An 18519-nucleotide genomic window follows, 5' to 3' on the forward strand; every position below is an offset into this window, starting at 1 on the left:
TTTGGGGCAGGAGTTAGCTGGACTCATTGAGAGAGCTTTAAACTAGATTTGAAGGGGGAAGGGGACAAAACTGGAACTACCAGACATAAGCCCCAGGGTAGATTATCAGAGTTTGTGGGCTGTTGTGCCAGTGATGACCCTCACCCTGCTATCCCAGTGGAGGCAAGGGATGGAGACATGCAGCACAACAAAGATGCAAGGGATATTGAGGGATTAGTAAACTGTGGTAACACCTGTGAAAGCTCAGGCTGGACTTAGGACCTCTAAATGTGAAAAGGTGCTGGGGACATCAGTCCATCTGAAGTGCATGTATGCCAGTGCACACAGCATGGGTTAACAAACAGGAGGTGCTTGAAGCCATGATGAAACAGGAAAATTATGATGTAGTGGCTCTCACAGAAACATGGTGGGATGTCTCCCATGACTGGAGTGCACCAATTGATAGCTACAAGCTCTTCAGGAGGGACAGACAAGGAAGGAGAGGCAGTGGGGTGGCACTGTATGTTAGGGACTGTTATAATTGCTTTGAGTACAAGTGTAGTGAAGACAGAGTGGAGTGTCTTTGTGTTAGAATCAGGGGGAAGGCCAACAGGACAGATGTCGTAGTGGGAGTCTATTATAGGCCACCCAACCAGGACAGAGAAGTGGATGAAATATTCTATAGGCACTTAGGAGAAATCTCACGATCACTTGCCCTTGTTCTCGTGGGAGACTTTAACTTCCCAGACATCGGCTGGAAATACAACACAACAGAGCGGGACCAGTCCCAGAGATTCCTGGAATGTGTGGGAGATAACTTCCTGACACAGCTGGTGAGTGAGCCGACCAGAGAAGGTGCCCTGCTGGATCTCCTCTTTGTGAACAGGGAAGGACTGGTGGATGATGTGGCGGTTGGAGGCCGACTAGGGCACAGCGATCATGAAATAATAGAGTTCTCTATTCTTAAGAGAGGCCAGGAGAGGGGGCAGCAGAACTGACATCCTGGACTTCCAAAGAGTTGACTTTGACTTGTTTAGGCAACTGCTTGACAGGATCCCTTGGGAGATGATCCTGAAGGGTATAGGGGTCCAGGAAGGCTGGACACTCTTTAAGAAGGAAGTCTTAATGGCACAGGAGCAGGCGGTCCCCAGGTGCTGTAAGAGAAGCTGATGACAGAGAAGGCCACCCTGGATAAACAGGGAGCTTTGGCTGCAACTCAGGGAGAAAAGGAGAGTTTACAGCGTTTGGAAGAGGGGCTAGCCACTCACAATGATTACAAAGATGCTGTGAGGGTATGCAGGGCGGATATCAGGAGGTCTAAAGCCCAGCTAGAAATTAATCTGGCTTCAGCTGTCAAAGATAACAAGAAATGTTTCTATAAGTACTTCAACAGCAAAAGAAAGACCAGGGAGAGCCTCCATCCCCTGCTAGACGCAGGAGGAAACATGGCAACGAGTGATGAGGAAAAGGCTGAGGTGCTTAATGCCTTCTTTGCCTCAGTCTTTAATAACAAGACTAGTTGTACTGAGGGAATCCAGCCTCCTCAGCCACAAGACAGAGACTGGGAGAATGAACCCCCAAAATCCAGGAGGAGACAGTCAGTGACCTGCTGCATCACATCGACATACACAAGTCTATGGGACCGGATGGGATACACCAAAGGGTGCTGAAGGAGCTGGCTGGGGTGCTCGCCAAGCTGCTTTCCATCATTTACCAGCAGTCCTGGCTGACCGGGGAGGTCCCCACAGACTGGAAATTGGCCAACGTGATGCCCATATATAAGAAGGGTCGGAAGGATGATCCGGGAAATTACAGGCCTGTCAGCTTGACTTCTGTGCCCGGGAAGCAGATGGAGCAGCTCATCCTGAGTACCATCACACAACACATGTGGGACAACCAGATGATCAGGCCCAGTCAGCATGTGTTTATGACAGGCAGGTCCTGCTTGGCAAACCTGATCTCCTTCTACGACAGGGCGACCTGCTTATTGGATGAGGGAAAGGCTGTGGACATTGTCTACCTTGACTTCAGTAAGGCCTTTGACAATTTCCCACACATTCTCCTGGAGAAACTGGCTGCTCATGGGTTGGATGGGCACACGCTTTGCTGGGTAAAAAACTGGCTGGATGACCTGGCCCAAAGAGTTTCAGTGAACTGAGTTAAATCCGGTTGGCGGCCGGCCATGAGTGGTGTCCCCCAGGGCTCGGTTTTTGGGGCCACTCCTGTTTAACATCTTATTGATGATCTAGACACGGGGATCGAGTGCACCCTCAGTAAGTTTGTAGATGACACCCAGTTGGGTGGGAGTGTTGATCTGCTCCAGGGTAGGGAGGCTCTGCAGAGAGATCTGGACAATCTGGAGCGATGGGCTGAGGCCAACTGTATGAGGTTCAGTAAGGCCAAATGCCGGGTGCTGCACTTGGGCCACAACAACCCCCAGCAGCGCTACAGGCTTGGGGAGGAGTGGCTGGAGAGCTGCCAGTCAGAGAGGGACCTGGGGGTGTTGATTGACAGCCGGCTGAACAGGAGCCAGCAGTGTGCCCAGGTGGCCAAGAAGGCCAATGGCATCCTGGCTTGTATCAGAAATAGCGTGGCCAGCAGGGACAGGGAAGGGATCTTGCCCCTGTACTCGGCACTGGTGAGGCCGCACCTTGATTCCTGTGTTCAGTTTTGGGCCCCTCACTACAAAAAGGACATTGAATGACTCGAGCGTGTCCAAAAAAGGCCAACAAAGCTGGTGAAGGGTCTGGAGCACATGTCGTACGAGGAGCGGCTGAGGGAACTGGGGTTGTTTAGTCTGGAGAAGAGGAGGCTGAGGGGAGACCTCATCGCCCTCTACAGCTGTCTGAAAGGAGGTTGCAGAGAACTGGGGATGAGTCTCTTTAACCAAGTAACAAGTGATAGGACCAGAGGTAATCATCTCAAGTTGCACCAGGGAAGGTTTAGACTAGATACGAGGAAGCATTTCTTTACAGAACGGGTTGTTAGACATTGGAATGGGCTGCTCAGGGAGGTGGTGGAGTCCCCATCCCTGGAGGGGTTTTAAGAGTGGGGCTGACCCAGCGCTTAGGGATATGGTGTAGTTGAGAATGGTCAGTGTGAGGTTAATGGTTGGACTAGATGACCTTCAGGATCTTTTCCAACCTAGACAGTTCTGTGATTCTGTGAGCTGTTTTATTCACATTATGCAAAGCCAGGCTGTGCAGCGCCTTGCCACGGTGTTGGGAACTCCAGCAGTTTATATGGGCCTACAAAGAGGGGTTGGACAAGGCCATGGAAAAGATGTCCATAGCGAATACTAAACACATAGTAACTACAGCCACCTCAGAAAAGTCTTGAGTTGAAAGTGGTTGGATGTGGGGCAAGTAGTTGGTGGACAAGTCAGATAGGATTACTCTTTCTGATAATTTTTTTCTAGACACCCACTTGTGGCTACTGTCAGATACAAAAGCAGCAAGCTAGCCAAGACCCTTGACCTGGTCCAGACTTTTATGTTCTTTCTAGTTGCCTGTACAAAAGTATACCACCATACTTCAAAAAAAGACCTAAAGGAAGTAAGGTATGACAAAAATCAGATTTTATGTAGAGTCTAAGTAGTCCACAACAGCCAAAGAAAGCATGAAAAACCCTCAAAGAAGTCTATTCAAACAGAAGAGTTTCCAACTTTTTCCAGGCAAACAAGAGCCCTTAGATGAAACAAACTCTCATTAAAATAAACAAACATGAATTACATGGAAAGTAGATCAGGTACGACCTCATTTTTAGACATAACTGAAATGACTTTAGTACACGGCAAGATAGATACATATTTACACACACAAATACTCAATCTCTAATTGTAATTTAGATAAATATTTGACTTTTTATAAATGACATTTTTAATTAGAAAATATTATTTTACTTATTTGTGAATGACATACTATTTGAAACATACTAGCCTTCAGAATCATTTTAGCATAATAAATTGATATTATACCACCACCATTAACCCCACAGTTTTATCATAGATATTGAATATTCATTTAAAAATGTAAAAGGACTTGTAAGTCTTATAACCTGTCAATAATTCTCCTTGAACTGAAAATGAGAAAAAAATAATACATAATTTTTAACACTCTTTAGAGTACATATTCTATTTTATGGTCATAGTTTCCAGCAAATTTCTCTACTGTGAAAAACACATATACACACACTCTGAAAAAAAACATTACATCAAATTACAGAACCTAATTACTTTTGGTATTCTAAAACAGCATTTTGAGTAAGTGGAAAAACACATTTTTGCATATGTTATCTGTTTAAGGACACATATTTCATAACATATAAACTAGACAAGGTATATCCTAATTAGAAATACTGAGAATAAAACTTAGGAAATTGTGATAAAAATTCAGGATATGCCTACCAAATAACTCACACTGAAATGAAGCAGGATGCAACTTAAAAATAGGAATGGATTTCTGTTATTATTATTATTACTTTCCTTAATTAAAAAGAAATTTCCATAACATTTCTTAATTCAGGTTCAATTAGAGATAGAAACAGATACCTACACACTCACACAAGTAAACCCTGTTGGAGTAAAGGACTGAAACAGAGCTTGATATTAAATACTATACATTTTGTAATTCATACAACTAAAAATAAGAGTTTAAATAAGAACTTTATGCCCAAATTTGTTTCTGAATTCTCAAAATTGCTGTTTAACTCATGTACTCATTAATACCAATGTATTTGCATCAAACCAAATAAAACAGCACAGACTGAAAATTAACCTCATAACTCAAAGCTAATAGTGCATACTTTTAACTTGCTAATTTCTCAAAGAAATAACTCTTTCTTCAGAAAACAAGTCAATCTATTTAAGTCATAAAAAATAATCTGGTTTCTCATACGAAAGTAGGAGTCATAAGACAAATCGCGACAGTAATAACTAAATACTTACAATACAGAAAGGTTCCCATGCATGCATTTTTAGTATATAACGCAGAACCTGAGTCAGTTCAAACTAAAAGGCTACCTACCCTAACAACCTATCTAAAACACTAGGCAACAAAAGCAGCCCTACAAGTGCAAACCAGGTGTACAAAACAGTTTCCCCAGTCTCTAGGAATTCACAGCCCAAGGACTTTGAGCCAGAAGCTCATCTTTTGAACATAATACCTCTCAATGGATTTTTCTTCCATTAATTTGTCCAGTCTCTTTTTTTAATTCAAGTAAACCGAGGACCCTATGGTATAGAGCTCACAGCTGAACTTAATGCTATAGGAAGCAGTATCACCTTTTGTCAGTTTTTAAGATCCCACCTGCAAGTTTTCTTTTGTTCTTATAATACAGTTCTTATATTAGAAGCTACAGAGAATAGCAACGCTATCCTATTCACCCTGTATGAGCCACTCATGACTGTATGCTACGTATATGCGTATATACTTCCCCCTCAGTCATCACCTTCCAGATTAAAGCATATGGAAGAGTAATCTCTTCCACAGCAGCCATTCCATAGCTTTGATCATCTGTGTCTCTTCTCTTTGCACTTTTTGCAATTCTACTATAGTCTTTTTGAGATGGGAAACCTGAAATGCACGCAAGGATTAATGTGGCACAATGTTTTTCTGCTTACCATTGTAATACCTCCTCTTACAATCTATAACATTCAGTTTGCTTTTCTGGCCAGGACTAAGGATTAAGCAGATATTTTTATTAGACTGTGGTTTTATCTAAACATGATATCTCATTCCTGAGTGATAACAGCAACACATCACTGTGTATCTAGAGTTGGGACTGTTGACAGCAGACACATTGCGCAATACTTCAGAACACATACAGGTTTCAGGGTTGCTTTGAAAAGGAGTGCAAATTAAACTGAAAGTGAGTAGTATTAGGTGTCAAAAAAACTTGAGAGGATTTTAATTACATGAATACTCACAAGATCCTAAAGGTTATGTACAAAACTTCTATCAAAAAAGGCTCAAATCAAGTCTGATGAAAGAATATGTGAATGCTAAACAGCTTTATGACTACAAAAAAAAAAAAAACCAAACCCAATTCAAAATTGTTGAAGAGGGGGAAAAAAACCTTGATCCAGAAACCCTGCACTGTGAACTTTGTAAGGTCTTAAAACACTTTGTGTTTGCAGAAAAACTGAGAGGGGAGTAAACATGAGGACCAATTGTGTGCCTACCCGAGTCTTAGGATGATCCGTGGTGACGGTCCGTCCTGCTCTCTCACTCCTGCTGCTGGTGACATCCATCATTAAGGAACATAAGCTCAATACCCCTCTGCCTTAAATTTCCAAGACTGATGAATTATCTGCTGACCAAAATGAAATTCCTGGTACAATGTTCAGTGACCACAGAAAAAAGTAATAAACTCCTCCCATTCAGACTAAACTAGGGGAATACTAACAGAATTATTCCTGACAGAATAGGCTAGACAGAACAACTCACTATAAAATTAAGTACTGGAGACTATTATTTAAAGCTACATATCAAAATAAAATGACAATAAATATGATTTCCCTCTCAGGGCAAAAATTCATGTATTTTCCACCTTTTTTTAAAGTCTTTTGAACTACGCATGGATTCAAGCCATCTTTACTTAGTGTGAGAAAACAACAGTTTTTTACAAGATGTCTGAATTGCAGAGAAAATCAATGAAAATACTTGACACCATAGTGTAAACTACAATAGAGTAGCCATTAATCAGTCCTTAATTTTGCTTTTTTTTCTTACATGTAATTTTCTTCCTAAACACTATAAAAATCTTCTCAGAACATATTTCAAATATTCTACAAATTTTAACTGTTCCAAAGGTCACAGAGTTAAAAAGAAAGGTCTTAGTTAACATCTAAGTACACTTGTTTTCCACTTAGTTTTAGAAGAAACTCTACCAATTTTCCAAGGAAAATCTAATAGCATCAACTTTATCTGTCAGGTGCTAAAGTGAAGTTAACATGTTCCCTTAAAGGTCAGAGCTGCATGGTCTTTAAGTAAAAATATAATCATTAGGAAAATATTACCTCCTTTGCCCTAAATACTCCACAGCAACATTCAAATTATTCAATCACAAAAGTCTCATATATACCACTTCATTAAAAAATTTGCTCTGAACACTATTCAAAAACCACAAGACTCATTTAATGTACCTTGCATAATGTCCAAGAGTATTGCCACACAAAACAAGTTGGCAGAAACACTCGGTGACTTTATATATCCATCCACCCAACCTGACCCGTCTGTCTCGGATTTGGTTCACAAAAGAACACTCTCATGCAGTATAAAATGTAGGTGGCTCAGATAAGAGAGAAATGGGAGCAGAGCCAAGTCAGCTGAATAATCATTGCCACTTAGTCCATCCTGCTTGCTTACTTTAAGATCAAAGCATAAAAGGAATTAGGGAGCAGGGAAGAGATGAAGAGCTCAGAAACCCAAACTCACCTGGGAGACTACTGACTTCGATCCTAATCTAGAAAAGTTAACATATCTAACTACAGGTGGGACACAGTGAATGGTGGCTACCACGCTAGGAGATAACCTGTGGGGTAGTTTTGTTTGGTTGGTTTGTTGTGTTTTAGGAAGATGGACTGGATTAGGCCAATTAAATCACAGAATGACATATGGTTGAAGGCACCTTCGGAGCTCTCTTGTCTAACCCCCCGCTCAAAGTAGTCCTGTCAAAGCAGGCTGAGACTCAGGGCTGTTTTAAGAGCCTCCAGTGATGGAGATGCTACAATCTCTCTGGGCTACTGTTCCAGTGTTTGGCCACCCTGCCCACAGTAAAAAGTTTCTTCCCATATCAAGCTGGAATTTCCCATCTTCCAATTTGCATTCATCCTCTTGTCCCTTCCATTGTGCACTGCTGAGACAAGTCAGGCTTCATCTTCTCTGTACTGTCCCATGAGGTAGCTATGGACAGGAATAAGAGCCCCCCCCAAGACTTCTTTGCAAAGGTCATATGAAATCTGTTCTCCCAGTCTTTCCACATTTGCCATGTGCTCCAGGCCCTCGATCATCAGGGTGTATATTCAGTGGGCTTGCTCCAAGATGTCAAAGGTTCAGGGTAAGCACTATTACAGTCTTTTACAATAGATTTAAAATTATTCTCTGAACATAGTATTTGAACAAACTACGTATTCCTAATCAACTTAACCTTCCAAGAAAAACTAACTTTTAATAGTTGTTGAGAATAAGCACTATCACAGCCTTTGTGATTGGAGAGGATTAAGGCAAGCACCAACTACCAGGGTCCAGCAAGGTCGAAAGGACAACAGGCAATCCTCTGGATATAGTAAGAACCTAGTAGATTTTGAGCAACAGCCAAGTGCCAGCACACAGTAACAAGCTGATGTTCTACCCTTTGCAGGTGCAGAGACTTTTGGACAACTGTTGTGTTGGATCCCAAGTCAATCCCTGAAAGGATCACAAGAGTTCTGTATTCCATACCATAACTCTGGACAAATATTAGATTATAGTGACTTGTTAATTGTTTTGAAGAGAGTTTAAACTGCGTCATCACCATGCCTCCCTGTAACACTGAGCTGTTTGTCCCAATCAACAGGAGAAGCAAAAAGATCAGAGGCCCCAGCTGGGCTGTAAGTCACTTTGAAGCAACACTGTGAAATGCTCTTGAGTCAGAGCAACAAAGTGACAACGACAGAGATCTGTCCACAAAAGACACAACAGTGATGGTTACTTTGCCACCACTTTTTCTTTGAAATGCATTGGAAAAATATTTTCTTTTAAAAGACAACTTGTAAGACATTATACCATAATACACAAGACAACCATCTACATTGGACTAGTTTTGAAATATTTTATAAAAAAACAACTGCCCACAAAACAGCATGCTTGTCTGCTTATTGAAGACAGTAAAATAAAACATGAAAACAGTCACAACATCATAAAACTTAGAAATGTGTTCCAGTATCAGCAGTAAGCATGGTCATTATTTCTGCAAAGCACAGACCTACACACTTCACTACTTGTTTATGATTTTCTTTTCCAGTATGTTATAGATAGCTTTAAAACCTTATTGAAGTCTTTTAGACTCATGTTTATTATCTGTAAAATTTTTGACTTCTAGGACAGGATTAAAAAAAAAACTACCAAGAAACACATAAGAATATTGTTTATACATGAGTTTTCTTATGTCCCTCAGCACTGAATATAAAATTAAAAAACAGTTATGTAGCATACACATTAAAATATTAGTGTCTAGCAATAGAAAGCAATTCCTTTTAAGATGCAAATAGCTGAATTTCCTTCCTATAAAAGAACATAATGCTGTCACAAATGCTGTGGACTCAATTTCTCTCTCAGAAGTGGAGCTTCAGGTGATTTTGTAAATAATTTCATTCCCTCCCCTAACAGGAGCATTAGTTCAAAATAATTTTACAGATAAGAGAAAGAATGATAGAAGGCTATGCTTTAGTAGTATTTTTTCCTTTTTAAAGGCCATTTTATTATGCAGAGTATCGATATATAATATTAAAAAGAATTAAAGGATGGCTCTGCTTCCCCTCACATATTTTTTTTTTCCACCAGCAATCCTACTGGTGATAGATCTACAGAGACGTACAATCATAAAACAGGCTGCTCATATTTATTTGGAATTTGTACAGTGCTTCTCATAAAGAAATCTGAATACCTTGTAAATCCTAATGAATTTATAATCCCTACATTCCTGTGATGGATATTAATAGTTTAGACATTACCTCACCATAAGGAAAATTCATTGAAGAATTATGCTTGAAGAAGGTCCAGCTGGGACCTTAAGCAGGCCTGGTTTCCAAATGAGGAGCACCAATTTCTGATAGTTTTGTAAGAGTAAAGGTGTTCAACGGACACCCAAAGGACCGAAGCACACTAAGCACATCTGAAAAAGAAGGCTTATACAATTTGCCCAGGATCAAGAAGAAATATGAATTGTCTGCAGGAATAGGAAGCAGCTCTCTCAATTCTCTCAGTACTCTGCCAACAAGCCCATTCTTCATCCCACGAATCATGTGCTTCCGGTAAACGAAAAAAAATGAAAACCTGTTCTTCTCAAATTCTGTCATTTCTAACAAATACACATTTAACTACTACCATTATAACCTCTTAATATCAGAAAGTTGAATGAAAACTAGTCAAAACTATTTGACTCGAGTAGCTCTACAAGAACAGCTGAAAATCAGCTACTAATACCATTTAGAAAAACATAAAACCCCCAACAACAATAATTTTCTCAAGGTTATGGAGGGAAAGTAAATCATTCCAGCTCTGTTTAAAGCTATAAGCTGTTACAAGGAACTTTCTAGAAAGTGTTCAAAGTTGTACATACAAAAGAAGTGGCACACTTCACCTTAGAGGAATATGGTATCTGTTCAAATGAGCAGCATGGGGTTGCCACATGGTCCCGAAGTCCCCAGAATAAGTTCCCATTGCTTCCAACACTCCAGTTCCAGCTCCTTCCATGAGACCAACTACATTAGTTTTTTGCAAGTATGGGAAGACATCCATACAATAATTGTGAAGACACCTTCTGCTTTGAACTTCCTAGGAGACCCAAGGCAGGATGGCTGCAGCAGTTAACTGCCCAAGTATTTATTAAACTTCATAGAAGGCTTTGCACTTTCTAAGCCTTCTGTTGCTGCATCTACATTACTAACATTAGCTAAGCTACTAGCTCAAAGTTAGGTGGTGACATCTTTGTGAGTTGCTGGCACACACTGACTCCAGCACAGACAAGCCTTAAGCTTTGCAGTTACAGCAAATGTTGAAAGTCTAGCATAAGTTACAACAACACTGAAAAAGTCAAATCTTTCTCCTATCATTTGTAGCAAAATACCTATGCAAAGGAAACTTTTGTTGACTTTTTCATTGGGGTACAAGAGGCTGGAGAGCAGCCCCACAGAAAGAGATCTGGGGGCCTGGGTTAATGGCAAGTTGACTACGAGTCAACAGTGTGCCCTGTCAACCAAAAGGGCAACTGTGTCCTGGGATGCACCAAGAACACCACAGCTAGCCAGCTGAGGGAGGTGATTGTCCCACCCTACACTGCACTGGAGTGGCCCCACCTCGAGTACTGGGTGCAGTTTTGAGCACCTCATTATAAGGACTTTAAACTATTAGAGGGTGTCCAGAAGAGGGTGATCAAGATGGTGAAAGGACTTGAGGGCAAGACTTATGAGGAGCAGCAGAGGTCACCTGGTTTATTCAGCTTGGAAAAGAGAAGGCTGAGGGGTGACTGCATTGCAGTCTACAACTTCCTCAAGTGGAGCAGCGGAGGGGGAGATGATCTCTCTCTGGTGATCAGCAATAAGACATGAGGAAATGGAATGAAGCTGCATCAGGGGAAATTCCAATTGGACATTAGGAAAAGTTTCTTCACTAAGAGAGTGGTCGGTCACTGGAACAGGATCCCCAGAGAAGTGATCGTGGCACCAAGACTGACAAGAGTTCAAGGAGCACCTGGATGATGCTCTTAGTCATATGATTTAGTTTTAGGCAGTCCTGCAAGGAGCAGGGAGTTGGACTTGATGATCCTTATGGATCCTTTCCAACTTGAGATATTCTATGATTCTGTGACTGCTTTATCCATATGCAAAACTGCTGCACATCATCTAACAATATCTGGGAAAACAATTCACATACCATGGATTCTCATTATTAACTACAATCAGAAATGGCTTTTATACCGTGTATTTTGGCTTCCAATAGTTTTGTTGTCATCAGTTAAGAAGATCATAGTTACACATCGATAGAACAAAACTGTTAAGAGTTCATTCTGTGTACAGTGTTAATACTTGCAGAGAACAACTGACCGTAACAGATTAACAACCTGATTCAATGCTAATCAAACATTTACAAATTTATAGACAAATAAATATTTCCCCAGAAACTCCTGACTGAAAGATTACTGTCAAAAAACCAAAGTAAAATCTGTTCATGAAAAAAAACCCACTTACTTTTAGTAAGATTCTGCTTCCTGCTAAAAAAATTCTCCATGGAGTTACACTTGCACATTTATTTCCAGGAGTATGCATTCTGCTATGCAGTATGCAGGCTTATCCCTTTTAAGTATACACTATTTTCAAGTTAGCAATTTAAAAGAGAGAAGTAGTTTCAGGCACCTCACCCTTAAACTAAAGTGTTTAAGCAAGTTAAAGTAATGAAAAAAACATTTCTATCAGAGTAGCCATATTTTGTTCCTTGAAAATTAGAAACTAACATACTGTACCCTACTGCCTTTTACAGTATCTTCTTCAGTCTTTAGAAACACTCCCATTCATTTGATTTAGCATTAAAAAGATAATAAATGTAATACCTTACTGAATGTTGACACAAGACTTCAACATATTTGTAAGAAATTTGTCAGTTTAGAAAAGATTTAGACCATACTCATTGTTAAAGTGTTCTTCTATGCATAGTAATTTTTACATTTGCATTACATTTATTTTCTTTAAATGGTATCTCATAATTTTTTATCATTCCAAACATAAATTTTAAGATAGTCTAACAATTTTTCACTCGTTTCTCCTCAACCCATCTTTGGATATTAAATCTCTTTCAAAACAAGCAATTACTTTGCTTTATAAACCATCCATTAAAACAGGATTTTGGCATTTTCACTTTCAAAAATCCTCACAGATTACATTCCTAATTTGTCACAGCAGCCTTACATACACTGCCACAGCATACAATTTGGCTATTAAACTAGTAGGTTTTAGGAAATATGCATACTTCACAAATAGAAAAAAAAGGAGATAGTCATTATGGATAAATTTAAGGTTCCTAACTATAACTAATGCCCATCCTGTAGAAGCCACAAAAATCACTCTTAGAATCTAATTTCAGGTACCTTATAAATGCAGATTTCCCCTAACAGCAGTAATGAGTAGATGAAATACACCAAAATGAGACATTGCATTTAACATTTTTATAACAGCATTGAATACACAGACAGGAACAGGAATACCACACACAAAGCTATTAAAATAAATACTATTTCCTGTTCTTTAAAACATGTGTTGCCTAACTATTCCCAGATACCTTTGTGTTGATTTTTTTAATACAGGGCTGAGGCTAAATTAAGCATTGAGTATGCCCACAGACTGGAGTGAAATGTTGATAGCTATCAGTTACCACCAGTATCAATCTTCCCATGCAAAAACAGAGCTTAAGGAGGGACTTCAGCTCAAAGCTCATTTACAACATAGAGGACCAACTGCCTATTCACAAAGTGCTAGAGCTTATATTATTTGCCATATTTGCTATCATAATTTTCTTCAGCAGATTAGTTCAGCAGCATAAACTTGTACTCTCTACAGAATATAAGAATAAGAGTCTCCTATTTCTACTGTTTCAAGTATCCACCCTGGACTATCTACAAGTACTTGCAAGTTAGAAACATGCCCTCCATTCCTCTAGACAATCAACAAGGTGTGCACCACGCTGGACTAAATGGTACTTAGTTTAGCAGACAAGTAAACTAATGCTTCACCTGTTGTAGTAACCTGTGATACATGTTCCTCATACCTATCATCCATGTGGCTGCTAAACAGAAAAATACTTCTACATCCTCCCTCAAATTATATTTGACTGCAGTCTCTCAGTAGAAAACAGAAACCAGGTAAAATAGGAATGATGAGGCTCCCACTTTTCCTCTCCAATGTTTTTTTTTCCTTTTTTATAGTATTTTCACAGGAAAGGCTTGTCAGAAAACAAGTATTATTTTTAAACAGTTCTAAGTGGGAGGCTTTGTTGCTTTAACTGGATGACAAGGAGTGGAATCTCTGACTGTAACCATTTCCTGTAGCTTGATTTTTTCCTCCAATTAAAATTCAAAATGAAATATAAAATCCAACCACGGCTTCCACTTGGCTGCTACATGACTTCTTTCTCACAAGTTTAGGGGTTTTTTTTATTGAAGGGTTTTGGTTAAAATTATTTCTAATTTTAAAAAGCCCAAAGCAATCTAGTTACACATGGTTATGTATACCCTACTTAGACAAAATTTCCACAGAATTATTAGCTATCTTGAAAAGAAGGTGCTACCCAAATAAAACTGGAGTAGTTTGTTTCTTCTTTTAAAGTATGAATATGTTTAACTAATTTTGCTATAACTGTTACAATTTTTCTTATAATCATACCTCACTCATACTCTCTTCCTTAGTGCTCAATGGAATAATGAACTTGATTTTCACCTGCAATTACAACAAAATGAGCAAAGCACACCTTCCAAGAGGATCAGTGTCTGCCAGCATGACACAACTAGGAAAAATAAAACAAAAAGTGTATGGATATGACTACGAAAAGAAACATATTTTGTCTCTTCATAGTAACAGCTTTCCACTGTATTTAAAGGAAAACAAATTAAAATTTGTAATTTTAAAATTAATTTTAATTCTTTCAAAAAATGTAAATAAAAGATGCGGACTTGCTTGTGTTAAGGATAGATCAACAGTATACATAAAATAATCATATATTTGTACCTTTAAATCATATTTGTACCTTTAAATCATTAGACACTATCTACCATTGCTTGATGGTATTTAATAATAAGATATCATTTATAAACACAATAACTTTCAAACTTACTTTAAAGTAATTTTTTTAAAAAGGATATGCCTTTAAATCCATGTTGCTACATTTTTCATGTGACCATTAAAATGCGAAATGTTGCAAAAAAACATTTGACAGCAAAGACTGAAATCTGTGAGATGCTGGTGTGATTAAAAGTTGCACTAGAGATTTTAACAGAATAAGCACACAATTGACTACTGAGCTTTAAAAATAAAATAGCACTGAGCTCCTAATCACAAGCATCATAAGGTTTAGTTTTAAAATTTATTGTCAAAAAAATAGAAATTCACCAACCACACAGAATTTCTTTTCTATGCAATAGCTTCGATTCAGATAACCCTAAAGGAAGGCCAGGTAATATGATGTGTGGAGGGTCCCCGTCCTACCCCCTGTAAAAAGTAACACATCACAGAAAATAACATATATGCCAACTTCATTGCTAGCTACTCAGCAAAATCTTGGTAGCAATATAAAATACAAATAGCTGTAATTTACAAATATGGGAATAAACCATTTCCAATTCCTTTATCAACCTCATTCCAGCATTATAACATAATATTCAAAAGTAATATTTTGTATATAATACACTGATATTGCAGATAGATCATAGGTTTGACATAGTAAAATATATTAGAAACATAATACTAAGGTTGTAGCAGGAAAAAGTCAGCAAGAAAGTAAAACATGAAACATATCCCACAGTAACTTTTCCTGCTACAATCCCTTCTTCATCAACAGCACCATTTCACATTGTATCAGCGGAACTTTTGGTATCCTATATGTCATCATGGAATTTGGCGCATTATTTGTAATCTCATTACCAAGGGGAGTTTGAACCTTCTGAATTTTGCACATTATGATGTCAGCTTTCCTTCTGTTTTTTGGTCACACACTGTCCTGAACATACTCACGTATTGTCAATACATCTCCCTTTTTCCACAGATACCCATCACTACACCTTCACTGATCTCATCAGACATTATACCAAGATAAATGTCTACTCATATTGCAGTCATACCTTCATATTGCTTTGCAGAACTACTCATAATCTATGTAACTGCCAACACTAGGATCACAGTACTGATGAAATTAATTTGCATTCAGGTGTAACATGAAATTCCTCTCCGAAGTTTCACAATGAAGAACTGCATCCAGGTCTTTCACATATTCACAAAGTACACTATTAATGTGCGTTTCCTAAATGTAACTAAGTGTTGAGTGATAAATGAGTGCTGTGGGTTTCCAGGCAAATGGCAACTGGATTTAAAGCCTCTTATTAGTAAGATCAGTAACTAAAAATTAGCTCAGGTGAATAAAACTAATAGCTATTCTCTTAGAACAACTTTTGAGGTAGATAGCCTTTTTCACTGATCCAGTTCTTTTTGTTTGGCAACTATAACATTTACAAAATCACAGTCATAAATTACATGAAAGGATGCATTTGGAATGATTCAGCAGAGTTCAGAGATCTAACTGGTCCAGATACATGATAAAGGGTAAGAAACCACCAAATCTCAGTGTTATTGCGTAGACCACAACATAGGGTAGTATGCAGTATATGAGGTAGTGCAACTCTACATCAGTGAGCAGCGAGAAGCAGTCACATTAAAACCTATTTCTTATGAATTGCCTAGTACCTGCAAGCCATCATGTCCTCACTACTGTGATAGCTAGATTAAAGCCAGTACATTCAATCCCACTTTGACTGTAGCACAGCCTAGACTGCTCCTGGAGAGACTTTCTAATTCTGAGCCCACATTATTTCCTTCAGAGCCTAAAAGAGTCAATGTCAGTGGCATTGTTGAAAATAACATGAACTACATTCAACAATGCATAGAAAACACATTGGACATTTGGTCTTGGCATAGAAAATTATGAAGTGCTAGTGATATTTCTTTAACTTGATAGTAATAGCTCTACATTAACTTATTGACACTATAAAATAGTGTATTAACTCTGAAGGATAATTTAAATTCAGTAGTTTAGGGTCTGGTAAAATTCTGGGTACAACAACATAGAACTCAATGTTACTGACCTGTGTTGTTTCTTGAAACCAACGGAAGTATAAACATAGCCAGACTAGTTTATGGAGAGTAGTGGGAAGTAAATAATATGCAGCCCCCTTCACTCATACGACCATGAAAATTATTTTGGAAATCTATAATGAAGGAGTTTGCTAATCTGTTCTGTTCACAAGGAAAAACAGCCTACTGATTAATCCTTCCAGTCTGATTAGTCCTGGCTCCTGAGCCTTCCCAACTGCCTAACATTCTTTTGCTGAATTCACTTTTCTGTAGGGAAAACAGAGGAACAGTAAGGAGGGTGGCAACCTGTTTAGGGTCTCACATCTTCCATCCCTTGAGCCAAACAAGACCACAGCTGACAGCCAGTGTACTGTTAAAGCCTGAATGCTATATATGGCAACTGAAGCCATTACAGGTGCCCTCTCTGAACAAAGCATGTTGAAAGGGGAAATTTTTTTTTCTCCTTAAAAGCTATAAGCTTTTTCCCCTCACAACTCTAACCATAAGCTCAAAGATACCTATACAGGTTTAAGAGAGCTGTGAAACCCTCACAGACCACTAATCACAGACAATTTTGATCTTAGCTGCTTTTTACTCTCTAAAAAAACTATTTCTAGAACTCATTAGGTCAAACTGTGCATGGGGAGGTCAGGAAGAAACATTTACGACTGACTCCAACTTATCCTACTTACATGGCATGACATACATACACTTTAAATTCCATGACTATAGATACGTTATAAAAAGTTTTTCAATATCTGGCAATATTCCTAGAGATCCTAACCATGTTCAAATACTCATAGCTATATACTAATATATACACATGTGTGTGTGTGTGTATATATATATATAGGCAGTTAAACTTTAAGATTCCAACACCTGGAGACATTTCCAACATTCATTCGATATTTGAAGCTATTAACATGAAACATTTGACTTCCATATTTTACTATGTTCCTCTTTTGTTACTACCAAAAAGCAGTATTCACCCCAGGTCAAAATTATGAACTACTGTAAAATGTTGCTTTTATTGTTAATACTTATCACAAGAAGAGATTTGTGCATATATGTACACAAAATATCATAAAGCCTGTGTTCTGTCTGCTAGCGGAAAAATCTATCATCACTAAAGAGGTTACTTTAATAAAAAAGGGCTTATCTGGGTATGTGGTATTAAAGAGATTTAAAATGATAGGCAGTGAAATAAATCACTGCAAAGGAAGAATGAAGACTAAAATAATTAAACATAAGAAAGGAATATCAGAGTTGATTCAGATCACATTTATGAACATCATCTACTCTGAGTAAGATTGAATTTGAAGAATGATATAAAACCAAGTATGCAATCTGCCTGCACTGCATAAATTATGCGTATTTATTTATAATAAATATTTAGTATTCATCAGGAGCATGCTTACATGACAGGACACTTACCTGATACAACTTCATAAACAAAAAGACTGAAAAAATAAACAAGAGACTGTGGAATTTAGCAGTGAGAAAGCTAGTGGACAGCACAGTACCCAGCTTCCAAACTAGCCTACAGATTTTTCTTCTTCATTAATATATTTGTTTTGCAACATTTCAGAGACACAAAAACATCAACAGTTTTCATGATCTCCATAAGTGGAAGATCCTACTTAGGGATGGAAATTCAGCATGCGACCAAAATTATATCCTTGAGACTTTACATTGAAAGAAATTCTAAAAGCAAATAGCGCGAATTGGTATTACCATGCCAACAGTATCAAACTCGGGTTTTGTACTGTTAAATAAAATGTAAGTTCCTCAGCATTTCTTGCTTAGGTTGGGAAAATATATAGTTCTAATTAAGGATCTAGTTCATTAATTCCATTTTTCAGGTTTTCATTTGGTTCAAAAAAAAAAGTATTTAAGAGAAACTTTTTATACATGTAGATTAGTTGGTGAGAACCGCATAAATGGCTTCTTAC

At 38.3% G+C, this 18519-nt stretch overlaps 1 protein-coding gene across 5 annotated transcripts in view; it reads right to left on the reverse strand.

Annotated features, from left to right (window-relative positions):
• The window catches only part of ULK4 (unc-51 like kinase 4), a 252397-nt gene that overhangs the window by 110442 nt on the left and 123436 nt on the right, over positions 1-18519 (reverse strand). The window lies entirely within an intron of this gene.

The sequence above is a fragment of the Strix aluco genome, chromosome 1 (genome assembly GCF_031877795.1).
Source record: "Strix aluco isolate bStrAlu1 chromosome 1, bStrAlu1.hap1, whole genome shotgun sequence".
In the NCBI taxonomy this organism is placed as follows: Eukaryota; Metazoa; Chordata; class Aves; order Strigiformes; family Strigidae; genus Strix; species Strix aluco.